Consider the following 18,368-nt stretch of genomic DNA (forward strand, 5'->3'; position numbering starts at 1 on the left):
TAATTTTTGTATTTTTAGTAGAGATGGAGTTTCGCCATGTTGGCCAGGCTGGTATTGAACTCCTGACCTCAAGTAATCTGCACAACATGGCCTCCCAAACTGCTGGGATTACAGGCACTGTGCCTGACATGTACACCTTTTTAAATCTGTAACAGAGCCAATAGTATTCATGGATTTACATTACTCCGTTGTTTACTCCACATATACAAAAAATAATGTTTTCTTATCATTTACAGACAGACCATGTCCAAATATAGGTCTTAAGCAATATACCCATGTGACTAATTCTGCACTTTTATAATCTCTTAAGGTTATATGTGAAGACACATATGGAAAATATTCATAATCTTATTTATATGTTAGTAATAAGGTTTAAAGGAAGATAAATGTCAATTTATGAAAGAATGTACTTCATTTTGCCTGGAAATGTTTCCAGTGTTCAAAATTACTCTGATGTCACTTTGTGAATAGTCAAATTGGCTTTTATACACTTAAAGTGATTAAAAATATATAAAATGTAGCCCTTAAAAGTATCAGAAATTGTCTCATTGGAATAATGTGAAAGAAATATTAAAGATTGAAGAGATAGGAGAAATCCCAATATTTTGAAATACAGATTCATATGAATATTTCTGCAAGATGAATTAACGTGAACCCACTGGAAAGCCATCAAGTTTTATCAATAAAGGATTATCATCAAATCACAGTCACACAGCATGGATAGGAAATGTCATAAAGCCCAGAATCATAAAATGATGGGAAAGGAAAAGGAAGCAAAACCAGATAAACTTGAAGTCTAGGAATACTGAAAGTGGAATGAGGAGGGGAGATAGTCCCTCCAGAAGGGATGGAAGTGGGTGTGGGGAAGAGAATCCCAAGCACTCAAAAGGCTTGGAAACCCTGGGCAGTGAGAGAGCTGAGTGCAGGCCTGAAACACTATCTGGACTGTATGAAGAATCCATTCCGAAGGAAAGACATGGGAAGCAGGTAAATCAACTGTAAGATCACTGCAATAAATCAGCTTAGGCATGATGAGTCACTGAACCAGAGAAGTGATGGTGAGGATGAAAAAATATGGTGAGGAGAGACTGAATAATAATACACTAAATTTCTTTTCGACTTAAATCCTAGAATCAAGCTAATGTGTTACTCATAAGCCTAGGCTGATGAGCTAGAAGTTGATAGATCTTGCCTCTTTCAGCATATTTCTACATTTTTGTAAAGAAAGTTTACTTAAGATTAATGAGTACATGCAAGGCAATGGTTAGAGACGTTTTGTGAATGTTTCACGAGGAACTGAAGACATATAGCAGCTTCTGCACAATTGTCATAATCTGATGTATTTTACCACTGTTTTCTGTCACCTTCATGGGAAAAAGCATAAAGGAAAGACATACAGACCTGTCCTTGATGAGGTCTGACAATGGGCAATGGTAATGTTCCTTTTGTTCAAAACATAATTCTTCTTCATGATAAACTCAGAAGTAATAGAAACTACATTGAGAAGGGGGTGACTACAATTATGTGAAGTTCCTTTTTGTTGTGCTTTAAACACATAAAAGATATCATTTCATAAAAATCACTTGTGTTACACCATAATCCAATAGGATATTAAGCATTTATTTGAGGATAAAATTCTAGAATTATTAATCTATATAAAACCAAATTCTTCAGCATTGAGGAAAGTAGAAGAAATTTCCCAAAGGAATTTCGACTTTTCTCTAACCCTGAAAAAAAGCACCAATTCAAATTTTTATCAATAAACTTTTAAATAAGATAATACATATGTTTTTAAAAATAAAACACCCCTTCTATTAGGTTTATTTATGTATTCTGCCTCTTCAAGGAAGTTAGTTCTTAGAGTTTTTCTGACTTGAACAGTTTTATAAAGTATAAAGAACTGAATAAAGTAACCACCCACACATTCACCTTAAATTTCTTCCATTATTTGCAACGTATTTCCTTTATGTTGATATTGAGCAGTATTGCTCAGTTACACTTTATAGTGAATCTTACAAATACTTTATTATAGCTAAGCTGTTTACCATTACTGATGATGTAAAAGTGAAAACTATTATTTCTTTCTTTCTTTTTTTTTTTTTTTTTTTTTTTTTTGAGACGGAGTCTCACTCTGTCGCCCCAGCTGGAGGGCTGGAGTGCAGTGGCGCGATCTCGGCTCACTGCAAGCTCCGCCTCCCTCCCGGGTTCACACCTTTCTCCTGCCTCAGCCTCCCGAGTAGCTGGGACTACAGGTGCCACCGCGCCCGGCTTTTTTTTGTATTTTTAGTAGAGACAGGGTTTCACCGTGTTAGCCAGGATGGTCTCGATCTCCTGACCTCACGCTCCGCCCGCCTTGGCCTCCCAAAGTGCTGGGATTACAAGTGTGAGCCACCGTGCCCGGCCAAAACTATTATTTCTTGATATATACTTTGTCAAAAAAAAAACAAACGAGTTTGCATATTTGATTATCGAGTGAACGTATTGCATACGGTAGTATGGGAACTAGCTTGTTCTGTGACTTTGGGCACTTCTCTATACCTAGGCTTCAATTTCCTCATCAGTAAAATTAAGAACAAGTAAGAATGATCTCTATAATCTGGATATGCAATACATATTCTGAGAAAATGAATTTTTCCACTATTGTTAAAATATCAATATTTCATATCAAGTATATTAAGGAATACTTGTGCATCCATTTGTAATATTTTATAATATATTGTAGGTGACTAATAAGTATGTTTTCAAGAGTAAAGTATTCTGTTAATTTTTCGGGAGCTTGTCTTCAATAAACTGCCTATGTGCTATTACTGATACACTTCTGGACAAGGACAAATTTAGGAAGAAAATTTAAGACAAAATATCAAGACACTAATAGCCTTTACGACTGAATAATCTAGCCTCACCGATATGGATATTTCCTAATAAACTAACAGATGAGTCTGGAAATGCAGGTAGATTTTTTTCTGTTAGGTCTCTTTTAGAGAGATTTTCTCTGAGCCTTTTGATTCAATGATAAAAATGAGAACTGAAGATTTCCTTGTCAATAGTGAATCATAAAGTTCTGACCACCGGGAAACACTCCTGGAGAAGCGTGTCTAAGGAAGACAGAGTTGAGCAAAGAACTTAGGAAAAAGGTCTTTGTATGTTCTCCAGTTACAGTGTCTTTACTCATTTGGAGGTGGTGGAATTTACATCAGTCATTGAAATGACTCTTTTTAAAAATTTAATTTAATTTAATTTTACGTTCCAGGATACATGTGCAGGATGTAAACATATGCCATGGTGGTTTGCCACACCTACCAACCCATCACTAGGTATTAAACCCCACATGCATTAGCTATTTATCCTGATGCTCTCCCTCCCACTGTGACCCAGCTTGTGATGTTCTCCTCCTTGTGTCCATGTGTTCTCATTGTTCAGCTTCCACTTATAAGAGAGAACATGTGGTGTTTGGTTTTCTCTTAATATCTACTCTTAATCGTTTTACATGAAAGAAACTTGTAAGGTATGTATACCTGAACATATTTACTGCACTGTACTTGTTCCAGTTTCAGATGAGATAGTCTTGTCATGCTATCAGCTGCCCTTTTCCATAAGACACTTGTTTCCCCTTGACGTAAGGGTCCCACTTCATGCTTCCTGAAGCATTGCAATCTTTTCAAAACTTAAACATCTTTGTGGGGTCCCTGAATCTTGTAGCTTTTTGACCTTTTTAAGGAATAACATTCTACCTTGGTTGTAGAAATGCCTTTCTTCTGTGTTGGTGTCAATTAAATTGAATTTAATGGGCATCCCCTCTAAATCCAGCATTGTGTTAGGTTTTCTAAGAGACTGAAAAGAAAAAATAATATGTGAGCCTGAGTCTTGGGCATAGTCCCTCCTCAGCTTCCTTCCCCTCACCTGAGTTCAAAGATTCCCTCACAGTGCATCTCCTGTCTTGTCCCAACTGTCAAGCCATTTCATGTTTTCAGCAAGAATATCAATAATTGAACAAGGAACCTGACCTCACCATTAAACTGTGCTCCTCAAACATTAGATTCGGTTGTCTGATCACAATGGCTGGGTTGCTGCACACTTCGCCAAATACATATGTCACTAGTAATCACAGGCAGGGACTTGAGCAGAAGTGATACCATGTGCTTCCATGGTTTTTGAATCAAAACACTCACCACCTCCTTCCCAGGATGGCTCATTACAGTTAGGTAATTAGACTTCATCTGCCTGGTAAACTACAAAGTACATAAATTGCTTGGCATAAAGTTTTCCTTTGCCTTTTCCCCTCTGTGTGGTATAGTTTCTGCCAGAAAAGCTGCTGCCAGATCAGTGTTCCTCTCAGTTTGGATAGTTTTTGCCATTTTTAGAATCCAACATAAGTAACATTTCCCCTGATTCCAACCACCAACTTGTTTAACCCATTGAAATGATTTGAATCAGAAAAACCACTATTTTATATTGCTCCTGAGATTGGAGCTTCTCTTTCCAATGATCCCTGGAATCGCACTTTGAATACTACACATTGAGCCATCTGATGGTTCTCGATGGGAATTTATAACCTTAGAGTTTTCATTAACATGGGAGAAAAAAATATTTTTAAGCAAAGCTGGAATCAAATCCCACCAACCAGAGCTGATTTCTGGGATGGTAGAATGAGAATATCAGTTTCTTACCTTCCAAACATTATCTTCCTTTACAAATCAGTCTGCCCACCCAACAAATTTCATCCTTTAGTAGCATTATAATTCTTCCAGATTTTAAACTTCAAAGTTTTCTTTTTCTTTTCTTATCTTTCATCTACTTACTCTCTAATACTCAATTTTCTTGGCTTGCCATTTTACACTGTATAATTGTATTACGTGGCTTCCCTCACCTTACATGTCACATATCATCTGAACTCCGTGTGTTCTGCTTTAATCCATCTGGTATACCATGACCAGTCTTTATTAACCATTACTTTAATAATATCAATTTTCTATTTAAAACTTTCCAGTGGCTTCAAATTTTTATAGATAATTAAGATTAACCTTGTTTTAGATATTGTGATTTTGACCATGAATTCTATCTTATTTCACACTTATTCAAAATACACCTTCTTATCCCTGTCAAAGTTGGCTCATTTGCTGTCTCGTGAACATGTTATAACCATTCCCACTTTTGTCTCCGCAAAACTGGATGGCAAACTTAAATTGGATATTAGATAGGTTTTAATAAAGGAATATTTTTGTATATACAAAAGTATGGACAGAAGTAGGGAAACTACCATAGAGAGTATAATTCCCCAGGGCTAGTATCAGTGTAGACTGTTAGATCAGAGGGTCCAGGAGATGAAGTAGATACCAGGAACTGCAAGAGGAGACTGGTGTTGATAGTATGACCAGGAAAGTCCTGATAGTCAGTGAAAGATCACAGCCAAGGTCAGGCCCACAGGGAGGGTCCGGGAGAATTAGTACCCTAACATCTCCTTCCTCCTTCCTCTGATATCACAATAGGGGTACCATTTGGCAAAGCCCATTAAAAGACTGATGGTACAGAAACATGCTGAAGACTAAAAAGGTAGGTAAGCCTGTCACTAAGAAGTGTGAAGAAGAGGTGAGATTGATTTTGTAGTTAAAAAAAAAATCCAACATATTTGTTTAATTTTAATTTTTCTTGAAAGTATTTTATCTTTATAGCTTTCCACTTGCAACTCACCTTATTCTTATCTTTATATTTACATACAATAAACACACTCTTTTTAGTATACAGGTTTATGAGTTTTAACAAGTGCATAGAGTAGTACAACTACTATCAAAATTAAGATACAGAACATATCCATTACCTCCCCAAAATTTCCTCATGCAGTTCTTTGCAGTGACCTCTTCTGTTCCTCTAACCTGGCATCCAGTGCTATATTCTCACTTCATTGGAGTATTCCGTCTTCCAGAACCTCATATGAATGAAATCATATGACCACAAAAGGCAGTATATAGCATCTAAGTCTGGCTTCTTTCACTTATCAAAGTGTATTTGAGATTCATTCATGTTCTTGAGTGTATCAATAGTTCATTTTTTTAATTGTAAAGAAATATTTTATTATATGAATGCACTGTATTTTTAAAAAATCCATTCACCAGTTGAAGGACATATGAGGTATTTCCCATTTAGAGTGACTATAAATAAAGTAGCTATAAACTTACATACAGACTTTGTGGTGTGAATCTCACCTAAGAGTAAGATCGTTTGGTCATAGACTAAGTGCTGTTTTACTGTACAAAGTGACTTAACATTTTGCATTCCCTCCTGTGAGCAATGTATGAGAGTTTCACTTACTCCATATCCTCATCCCATGCTTGGTGTTGTCATTTTGTTTTGTTTTTGCTTTGCTTTGTTTTGCTTTGGCCATTCTAGTATATGTAAAGAGCTATCTAATTGTGATTTCCATTAACAATTAGTGACTAATCATGATCAGCCCGTTTTCACGTGCGTGTTTTGCCATCTTCTTAGTATCTCATCTCTCCATATATCTTCTTTGCACACCTGCCTGCTTAAAATTTTGTCCACTTTTTTAGATTGCTTCTTTTCTTTTTGTGTTGTCAGTCCTTTATATACTTGGAGAAAAGGTCCCTTGTCACATGTTATTTACAAATGTTTTCTGCTGGTCCGAAACTTGCCTTTTCATTCTTTTAATAATGACTTTTCAAGAGTAAAAGAGTAAATGTTTATACAAAAAGAACTAATCATTAAAATAAAATATATTTAAAACAAATGGCAAAGGACAATATTTTACAACATTGTCTAAATACTAAATGAAATGCACAATTTTCTAGAAAGAAAAGAGAATTCACCAAAATTTGGCCTCAGTAGAAGGTTAGAACAAGTACCATAGAAGAAATAGGGAGGTGGCAAGCCTACCGGCTTTGAGAGGGAATTCTGACAAACTTTTAAAGACTATATAATTCCAATGTTTCTTAAATTATTTGGAAACATAGTAAAAGAGAAAAAAAATTAATTCCATTTTAAAATTTGGTTTGAAATAATGCAGGAGGAGCAGGTGTAGGAAGTACAAATCAGACAAAATCGGTCTTGAGTTAAGAAATATTAAAGCTACCTGGCTGAGTGTGGTGGCTCGCATCTTTAATCCCAGTACTTTGGGAGGCTGAAGCAGACAAATTACCTGAGGTCAGGAGTTCCAGACCAGGCTGGCCAACAGGGTGAAACCCCATCTCCACTAAAAACAAACAACAACAACAACAAAAAAAAAAAAAAGAAAGAAAGAAAAGAGAAAAAGAAATATCAAAACCACATGATAGGAACACAAAGGTTAATTATACTCTTCTCTGCAGTTTGTAATGTCTGAAATGTTGCACAGATATAGTTTTTAGTAAATCAAACCACCAACACACAAAGAACATAAAAACATTTATGAATAGAAATGAAAAAATGACACAGCAAATAACTTTCATAAATCTATAGGAAATAAACATTTTAAATAGGATCCCACCATTAATAAGAGATATGAACAGATAGGAACAAAACATTGCAAGCTAAGTAATTGAAACAAAAATTAATGAGTAAGAATAGAATAAATCTCACTGTTTCATTTAAAAATAATAAAAACAACATTTTCTGATGATTATACATTAAAGTAGAATTAATTTTTAAAGAGGTGAGAAATTGTTACAAACAGAATTTTAAAACTTCTTTAAGAACATCTCTGTACTAAAAGGAATAAACAAATCAAAATTAAAGAATTTCTTTTAGAAATAATTACAAGTGTACCAAAATTGCTTTATGGAATACAATTAAAACAATGCTCAGAGAAAAATTTGCGGTTCTTAATACAAATAGCAATAAAAACTGGGAAAGGGAGATAAATCAACTAAGCATTGTTTAATAAAGAAAGAAAATAACAACTAAATAAATATAAGGAAAGCGGAAAAACAAAATAATAAAGATAAAACCAGAAAAAAGTAAATTAGAAAACAAGAAAATTAAATAATATCTTTTTAAAAAGTTGATTTTTGATGAAATCAAAAAAACAAACCCAATAGCTAACAAAACCGAGAAAAAATGGAATAAACATAAGCACAAATACACAAAATTAAAATTATAGAGAAAATAACTTTTGAAGTTACAATAATTTTAAAAATTTTCTTAGATGACTTTATACAGTTCTTTGGAAATCAAGTTGAAAACTTAAATGAGAAAAGTAAATTCCTAGTTAAAGTTTGCGAAAACAATCCTAGGAAGAAGAGAAAGTTTGAATTTCAATACCCATAGAAGAAATAGAGAACGATATGAAAATGTTATACCTCCAAAAAGGCCCTCATTCAGATGTTTCCATACAGACTGATTTTAAATCTTCAAAGAACAATAATGTTATGCTATTTAAATTATTCCCAGGTTTATAAAATAAGGAAAACTTTCAAATTAATTTCATAAGAGGGCATTAACAATGATCCTCAAACCTGGCAATGATTGCAACAATTACAACCACAGAAATGACTGAATTACAAACTAATCTCTTGTAGATATTGATGAAAAGTTATAAACAAATCATTAAAAAATAGAATTCAGCAATGCATTTGTTAAAATGCACTACGAGTAAGTTACACTTATCCCAGAAGACTAAAGACAAATCAAAATCAGTATCTTAATTAACAAGGAAACATCTTTCTTGTTGTTATTAAAACCACGAAAAAGGCAAGAATGACTATAATATCCACTACTACTTAATATTATAGTGAATACTTCAGAAAAGATTAATAATTTGAGGCATAAAAATGAAAAAGAAGGAAGAAAAATTGTTTTTATGTTTAGGTTATATGATAGTATACCTTGAAACCAGAGGCAACCATTGAAAAAAGTTAATACAAACAAGAGAATCAGTAATTTAGCAGGTTATAAAAGTTAAAATACAAAAATCAATAGCCCCTTTCTGACCCAAAATAACCAAGTTTAAAATATATTGGAAGAGAAAATGCCACTTATTACAGAAACAGCAAGAACAAATATCCATGAATATTTTTAACAAAATACATGGAAAGTATAAATGAGGGAAAATCTAAAATACCATTGAAATACTGAGAAAGTAGGTTCTTTCACATGGAGAATCCTTTTATGATCTTGGATAGAAAAACTCAACTAAAAGATGCCACTACTTCCCATGTTAATGTATACATTTAATGTAATACCAACACAATCTAACATTTAATTTTATTTTCTTTTTCTGGAGCTACACACAGTAATTTTAAAATTAATATTGCAAAATAAAAAGGGACTGTCTGGAAAACCCTGAAAAATGTGAACAATTGAGTTGAAGAGAGTGTGTATATATATATATATATATGTGTATATATGTATTTGTATATATGTGAAAATATAAAATTAACCAGTATATATAACCATATATGATATATATTATTATATTATAACATATATTAAATTCTATATATATAATAATACATGTTATATATTATCTAATATATGCTGAACATTTATATTTTGTTTTATATATAATATATATATTACAAAGCCAATAATACTAATAAAACGGAATAAAATACAAAGACAACTAAAATACATGTGGAAAACATTTATATTATAAAGATATAATCTCAAATATCTGAGAAAAAGATGGAATGTTTAATCACTAGTGTTGGAACACTTAAATGGCAACTTAGTACAAGTTTATTTGAAAATGGTACTTCATGCAACCCACTTCAATAAATTAAAAATGGAGATCTAAATGTAAAAATTAAAACATGTAAGTATAACAAGTGGTGGAAAAAGACAAATGACAAACTGGCAAAAAAATACTTGCAACTAATATCACACATAGGTGTGTCGAGTCTCTAATGTATTCAACAATGTTAAAAATCAAGGAAAGACATAGATTCTAGAAAGAAAGGCAATATGAGAAGTTCCACAGAACTACACCCTAGCAAGACAAAAATAACTGGTGAAAATATTAATTTTTTAAAAAATTAAAGTCTTTGCAAATTGTGCTAAGGGCATACAGAAAATAAAGAAACTTTTTTTTCCTGAAGAAAATTTACTCCACTTTGTTTAGAGCGCAGTCTCTGACACTTGACCAAGACCTGCCCCCTGCCTCCCCAGCCAACTCTGCAAGAAAAAACCGCCAGTCCAGATGGGATGGGTGTGACCACAGCACCAATCTAGGACAATGGTATCTTCCCCAGGAGGATCAGCCTGCCGGGATTTCTTACTGTCCCCCAGCTCCATCTTGTAGAGGCTAAATTTAGGCAGGTAAGTGAACCAAAGTGTTAGGGCTTTCTTCCTCCATCTGCCCCCACTCATAGGGCAGAGCCTCTATTCTAGTCCTGGCTCCCAAGAATACTGGGTCCTAATCATCTTCATCTTGGGATCCTCGTAACGCAGAGGTTCCAAGCTGCCAGAGACGAGCTGATATGACCTGTGTCTGCTGCTTTCACCCAGCTAGTCCTCATCAATCAGAAGTGTCGCTCTGAAAGAAGGGGACCACCATCCCGCCCCCGGCTCAAGAGCAGCAGCTCAGTGATTTTGCTCTGGTCACAAGAACAGAGCTCTGTAGCTTTTATCAAGGAAACTGACTTCATTTGAAATTGAGCGTGGGACTCTTCAAATCTAAGGTTCCTATTAAAAAACAATGAAGATTTTTGTAGAAAGTTATTAAAAGGAAGCTAGTAGCTCCATGAGAACAGCAAGCTAAACTGAAGGCCAACTATTTTACCAGAAAGAACTAGAGAAAGAGAAAGAGTTTTAAATGTCTCCAAAGAGTCAGAGCAACACTCAACTGCTTACCTCAAAAAATATGCCTGCAAAGGCTATCAGAGCTTGGAGAAATTTATGCCTAGGGCATTGTTGAAAATACAGCAATTAGTCAGCTATTAGTGCAGCCTAACAGCTATAGGTGATACCATCAGAAGTAGACAGCAAAGTAGAGAGATAAGAGATAGTGACCAAAAAAAAAAAAAAAAAATCATGTTAATACTACTGTAATCCCTAGAAACTGTGCATACCCAACCCTGCACCCTCTGAGTGACATCAGGGGCTTTCAATGTGAGCTGAGCAGTAGTATTTACTGGTGTAAGGTAACGATTATGAGGAGGACGCAAAGAGGATCTGCAGAAACTCTGGTCCTGGCATTGGAGCACTGATGAAGCAAAGCCAACAGTCACCTATATGCAGACTTCTTGATATGTGAGGAAAAAAAATCCCAACTTCGATATGCTTTTATAAATCAGATGCCAGGCATCTTGCTTGTGCAACCATGAGGATCAGGAATAAAATGTGCAGGGTTTTGTTTTTCCAAACTTCATAGGACTCAGTTCCTAAGTCACCTGGTGGTGAAAGAGAAAGTGGTAATGGAGTTTTAAACTGCAGATACCTGCACTCTGCTCTAAGACTTCTGATTTGGTTGTCCAAGGTGAGGTTCAGAAATCTGTATTTTTAATAAGAATCCCAGAGATTTGTGGGGTAAAAAAAGATACTTGGCTGGCATTGTTTAGTATCAAAAATGATAAGAATTTACATACCTTAATACAATTATCTTCCAAACTTCTTAGTTTTCATTAGATTCATCTGTGTTTAGAAACTTTATTCAGTTATTTGGGGACATAAATATGCCCAGAATTTCAAGAGTTATGTTTATGTGAAAAGATAAATTAAAATAATTTAATTAACAAATTCGTTGTAACCACATTTATATTTCATTGTAATTTATAAACAATGACTTCTTTATATTCTGCAAAGAGCACTCTAAGTAAGAAGTCATTCAACTCGGTAGCATAATTAAAGAGTGGTACCTGAATTTTGGATTACTGTGGACACACAATGAGACATTTATTCTATTCCTTGCTCTCACCTTTCAATCTACTGCTTCTAGTTTGTACCTCCTTTTTTGTCTGCTCACGATAAGAATTAGTAAATACACTATTTGTGTTCTCTGCAATTTCAATGGCATGTTAAGTGCAACAAAAACATCCTTTACTCCCAAGACCTTAAAGCCAAAGCCTCCCATTCAGAGAACTCGTTGACTTCATTTGCTTCTGGGATACAGCAAGAAATAATGTAGAGGGAAAATATAACTTTTTGGATGACACATTCAGTCCTGTTTGAATCCTTCAAACTTACACAGCCAAAAGAAATGTTCCTAAACTCAAGAACTATGAAGTACTAATTTTGAATATTTGAATGCCATATTATCAAATAAGTCACTTTTAATCTATTTTAGTCCATTTAGAAAGATGAGGGCAATATCGCATACTTCAAGGCACGACTGTGGAATGTATGAAAGTGCGGGTAAATAATTTGTGACTGAACACTGCTAAGGGTTGTATTAAGGGCTGTGCCTCAGAGAGCATCTGTCTGCACTGCCTGTGCTGCACTTGGGGTTGGGGAGTTCTGCGAAGGCGAGTCATTCCATTTAGCTGCTTCATGACTCATTGATCTAAGCTTTTAGACACTGCTTGAACTTCACATTTCTTAGAAGTGGTTAGAGCGAGTAGCAGACTGCTCACTGGGGACCACTTGGAATGCCCCGAAAGCAATATTAATGATGACATGCATTAGATATGTAGGAGAATCTGAAAGGTGAAAAATTATGGACCTATACGGTATATTACCTCCAATGCTTCCAATTTTGCTCTGGGGTGGATTTTCTCTAAAAAGATGCTATCTGAGTGACTGTTAAAAATTCCAATAGCAATAACTTGTCTGACTGTGACTGTGGGTTTTCAGCATCTCCGCCAAGTTTTATGGTGAAGATTCTGCAAAGCAGTAGAAATCTGAAATCTGGCACATACCCCAGACTCATACTGCTCAGGGGCTCTAAATAATAAATAGTCTTTGTCCAATATTCATTCCAGGTACCCTTCCAGCAGGAGGGAGCATGTTTGTTATAAAGCAGAAAAAAGTGAAGATTTTTGAGACAGTTTGTGTGTTTTACTTTAGTTTCCTCTGAAAATGCAGCCTGAGAAGGGGTTTCAGGGTAGGTCGTTTATCTGAGACACAATCTCGGAATGCAGAAGTCAGAAAGGGAGGGAGACAGAAAGACACCGCAGGAAGAAAAAACTATGTATGTGTGTATTATTGCTTCCACTGCTAAAGACAATTGGGCTCAGTTCATCTAGAACCTCTGAGAAATGAACAGAACACTTCCCAGAAATGGCCTCATGACAATCAGGAGGCTGAAACCATTATCCACTGACACCTGTCTCACATTGGTGGAAGGTCACTGTTAAGGGTATTAGCTTCAGGCTGTTCCTACACATGGGCCAAGCAAGTTCTGCAGGCATCTCTGAAAGCCCTGGAGCACAATGCATTGATTCAGGCTATGCTTGGTGAGGTTCAGCAAGGTGAGTCAGACCTTGTATGCCACTGTGTACTGCAGATGAGACTAAAAATGAGATAAGCCAACTGGCACCTGCTACAGTCTAGCCCATCACCCTGTTCAGATTATCTCATGCCTCTCATGGAGTCCATTCTGTCACTGCATTTTCAAGGTGGTAACTAGCTACAATTTCCTTCAAAAAGCTTTAGATAGGCAGGTTCAATAAATAAGAAATGGTCATCTTTGCTGCAATTGGTATCAAGATCATAACTGAAATCTATCACTTTCTTTTCAACCATCCATTCTAAACTTCTCTCACTCACCCAGTACTCCTGAAGAACTAAGTTGCTTGCCTGGTAGCGTATCTCATATCTTCAAGCCTGAGGGATCTGTCCTGGTTATCTTGCCATCTTTAAGCAATGGTTGCTACAATTGTCCATTCACAGTTTTCACCAGGCATAGAAGCACAAAGGGACAACACAGTGGATCCTGAAATTGTAGACATACTCTCCTCTTAGTTCCTGATGGCAATCAAAATAATGCTCAAAAATACAACCCATTTTTGTGCTGAAATAAGGAGTCTAAAATAAACCATCAGAGCTCCAGTTTCAGGGGAATTGTCCTTTCCCTGATGTCTTTTCCCTTGCCACCACTCCCTCTACTCCCAGAAAAAAAAACTTTAATCCAGTGAGCCTAAGATCTGTATTACACATATTCTGAAGATGTGTTGATGACAGTGATGGGGTGGGAGGTAATTCTATTTGTATCTTTGTTGAATGCAGACATCTAATAATACCTATCCCAGGTCCCAAGGTGCCATTATTTCTCCTAAGGGCCCTTACCTTTAGCAAAGGATATCTCTCAGAGTTATACATTCAGTCTTGACAGAACCTTCACCCTTGTAACACAATCCTGGGCTACATTTTTAGCATTATTTTGCCCTGTGGCTGCAGGTGATACTTGATTGTTGCCATGGAGTCCTTCTGGCTGTCAGAAAATGCCCTGTGTTGATAGTTGAGAGGAATCAGGAAGCAGAGAAATTGAGACAAGGAAAGATGGAAAGCCAATATATTAAGAGTGCGTTATGTAGAATACTATTGCAGGCAGTAGTAGCTCAGTTCTTCCAGGACTTCTAAGAATCATAGGGAATGCTCCCAGAATTATCCAGTGAATCCCTTCCCCTGATAGAGGTGCTAAATTTTTTGTAATTCCAGGCTATGCAGGAGCACAGGCTGAAACGTGATCTGGCTGAGTTGGATGAGGTCTTATGAGAGAATGGAAAAAGATGCAAGGCACTTTAGTAGGTGGGATACTGGAAGTCCAAAGCAGGCTGAGCTTCAGTAGAACTATCCCCTACAATTAAAATTGAGATCAGAAGTATGTGGTCAATGTTATTGTGAAGACAGCATGTAATGTGTGAGCTGTGATGCTCTTCACCTGACTTTTAACCCTCCTCGCTCCCCATGTTGAACACTATCCTGCTAGTCACTCTGCCCAGACACCACCCCATAAATGAGGTATCTGTGGAGGTGCTCAGAGAGCAGCCAGAGACCCACAGCATATTCTCCTCTACTTTCATGTACTGGCCTGCAGATAACACTGATTGCATGTGAAAAAAAAAAAAAAAAAGGAAAAAAAGACCTGATGATTGCAGATCTTATTGGAAACTTAGACCACAAAGAGTAGAGAGGGGACGCTCCTCCTGCACCACTCCTCACAATCCATATCTAAATCTGGCTGTATGGAACTTGATATTCTTCTCCAAAGACAGGAGGCAAGAAGTTGTGTTAAGCACTGGGCTTGGGAGATGACAGACCAGAGTTTAGATCCTGGCCCTTAACCTACTATGCATTCTTTGTCAAGCTAGGCAAAGTGTCCAATTTTTTGACTGTCTCATCCTTAACAGGGGAATATCATGTCTCTTCATAGGTTTGTCAGAAGGATACTGTGGTTTATGTATTTCTATACATTACATACAATAGGCAATGTGCTTTATACATTCCCTGGTGCATAGGAAATGCTCTGTAAATATCCCTGTGGATAGGAGCTTTTAGCCAATTGGGACTTTGCCACCTTCTCTATCTTCCCAGAATGGCACCTCTGCCATGCATCCTTCACAGTTTCTGAATTGTCCTTGAATGTGCTTAGTCAGAGTTAATGGCCCAGTATCATTTGTGGACCAAATATAGTTTTATGTAAGACTCTGCCAGGTACCTTGAGAAAATACAATGTCTTCTGCATTTCTCTTCATGTATCAGTCAGGAACCCTGTTGAAAAAGAGTCACTTAAATCTCACATGGCTTACAATTAGAAGATACATGATACACCTTTCTAACTTTTCCCATTTTGGTAAATCTCTTTCAACTCTTCCATGGATAGAATCTATAGTTAGTAGAATCAAAGACTGGTGGCCATCTATAATTTTTAGATATAAAGCTCATGCTGTTTCAGATCTTCAAAGAACCCTATCCAAGACAGGATTGATGTGCAAGAGAATTACTGGGGAAATGCCATGGAGCATAAGGGGTGGGGGAGGTGGGAGAAAAGAGCCTTTAGACTGTGATGCCTGTGTGGTCTCTGTGAGAGGAGGAGGAAAAGGAAGGTGAGGATAGGAAGGGCTTCGGACTATAGGGCATTTCTGAGATAGTCTTACTATGCTGGCAGTGTTACTGAAACACCAGGGGTTTGATCTAGGTCCCACTGCCTGCCTCACAGAAAGCCAATCACTGAGACAATGAGTATTGCCAGAGGAGAAGACTTTAATTGGGTGCTGCAGCTGAGGAGATGGGAGAGATCATTCTCAAATCCATCTCCCTGACCTAGTAAAATTAGGGGTTTATATGGTAGAGAAGAAATGTAATCATGTGTGGGAAAACAGGAATTAGGGAAAGATAAGAGAGTTGGTTAACAGGATGCAGATGGTCGGTTAGGCAATCATGAAGGGTGAGGGGTCTGGTGTCTCATTGCCCTGGCACAGTGATATGATAAGTCTCGGCTCTTTGATACCATCTAGGAGGCTTAATGGTTGATTTCCTGAGAAAGGAACTCAAATAAGACAAATTTAATTTTCTCAAGTTTTAAGACTGGGAGGGTCAATTTCTATGGTTATTCAAAAGAAACCATAAACATCAGTTCTATGGGACCTCCTGTTTCAATAGGTGATCTCCAAGCAGAGACTGCTGTTAGCAGTTCCAATTCAGGCATGTGTGGCCTGGTCCCATAGCCCTGCCATGCTCAGTCACTGATGGGAGCAGCAGGGGGAAGCAGGCCTCAGCATGGAGACTGCAAGGGACTCAGAAGTGCAGCAGCTGGGGGCTATTAGTCCCCACTGGAGGGAGTCCTGCCGGAGATGGGGGTGGAGCACCTCCATGGCTACAAACCTATCTCTCCATTTCAAAGCACCACTATCCCACTTTAAATCTTTAAGCATTTATAATTTCTGGCCCCAATTCTGTGACTAGCTTGGGGCATAAATTGGCAAGGCCAGAATATGTAAATTAATTAATTAATTAATTAATTTACTTTTTCTTGAGACAGAGTCTCCCTCTGTTGCCCAGGCTGGAGTACAGTTTCAGGATCTCTGGTCACTGCAACCTCTGCCTCCTGGGTTCAAGTGATTCTCCCGTCTCAGCTTCCCAAGTAGCTGAGACTACAGGTGTGTACCACCACACCTGGCTAATTTTTGTATTTTTTGAGTAGAAACAAGGTTTTACCATATTGGCTGGTCTCAAACTCTGACCTCAAGTCATCTCCCTACCTTGGCCTCCCAAAATGCTGGGATTACAGATGTGAGCCACCACACCTGGCTCAATTCATTTAAAGCTAAATGTGTAAACTTACACATGTAGATACCATGTAAAGCCTCTAATGATCATAATCTGCAAGATAGTTTGTTGTCAGATGGGAGGAGATAGTTGTTCTGTTATTCAGCACTCATTATCTCTCCCATGCAGAACATTGGGCTCAGCCCATTCAGTCCTGCCCTGTCCCAGATATGTAGCATTTTAAATGAAGAGTTAGCTAAGTTTTGGTTGTGCTGAATGTTGATCTTTCCTGAGGAGCTGATTGCAGATTTTTGCTGCATCATTGGGCACTGGCATTTACCCAACTCCAGGCATTTCAGGCAATACCTTTGATGGATCCAGAGCTTTCTTTCTCATTCAGTGACTCGCTCCTTCACTTTTCCACCCCTTGCACATTTCTTGTTAAGGGATGCTCATGTTCACTGCAGTTGGCAGGTTGAAAGCAGGGCTTCAGACTCCTCTTTTAACAGAAAGCTTTGTCTCTGTCCTGTGTTTTATCAAACAGCTTCACGGGCACTTTAATGAGTTTGCCAAGCTCATCTTTTGTCTCTATTGATGAGTGTTGGACTGCATTTTTTATTTTATTTTTTTCTGGGAGGGAGTCTTTCTCTGTCTACAGATCAATTTGGACTTGACGTTTAAAGCTAAGACTTCCTTCCATTTCGGAGTAGTTTTGTTGGTATCAGTTTCTGTACCATGTCAGTTCCAATGCTATTTATTACCTTTTCTAATTTAGCCTTAGAGGCATTGCAGAAAATATAAACAACCTGGCCCTGCTGGGACTTCTGACACCCCAGTGCTAGTCAGTTGCAATTTATCTGTTCTGTTGATAACCAAGAAGCCAGACGGGTTTTATCTTTTCAACATCCTACATCATGACAAATTGAATGCCATGAGTTTTCCCTTCCAGGTGGACTAGGTCAATCTTTGGTGTGGGGAGACACAAATGTCTCTTGATTGTTTTCTCCCCAAAAAGATCTGAGAGTGGCAGGTTTGATATGATAGGGAAGCAAGTGCTCAGTGTCTGAGAGTTGCTCTGGATAACTCTTCACTGCTTCCCAAAAGATGAGGTACAGATATTAGAATATCATCTTAACATAGGCAGCCAAATTCTCATAGATTATGTCACTGGATAAAAAACCTGTTCAGCTCTGAAAAGTGTACTTCCTCCTTTGACCATACCATCCTAGAAAAAATAGTTACTTAGGAAAGCAAAGGCTTCACAAAAAGCCATTCATTATTTATCAAATCACTTT

General features: G+C 37.1%; 1 long non-coding RNA gene across 1 annotated transcript in view; it reads right to left on the reverse strand.

The window, feature by feature from the left end:
- The window catches only part of LOC114680257 (uncharacterized), a 111,794-nt gene that overhangs the window by 44,000 nt on the left and 49,426 nt on the right, over window positions 1-18,368 (reverse strand). The window contains exon 2 of the long non-coding RNA XR_003732369.2: window positions 7,151-7,204. This is a non-coding gene — a long non-coding RNA (uncharacterized LOC114680257). The remainder of the gene's footprint in view (window positions 1-7,150; window positions 7,205-18,368) is intronic.

The sequence above is a fragment of the Macaca mulatta genome, chromosome 8, assembly GCF_049350105.2.
Source record: "Macaca mulatta isolate MMU2019108-1 chromosome 8, T2T-MMU8v2.0, whole genome shotgun sequence".
NCBI lineage: Eukaryota > Metazoa > Chordata > Mammalia > Primates > Cercopithecidae > Macaca > Macaca mulatta.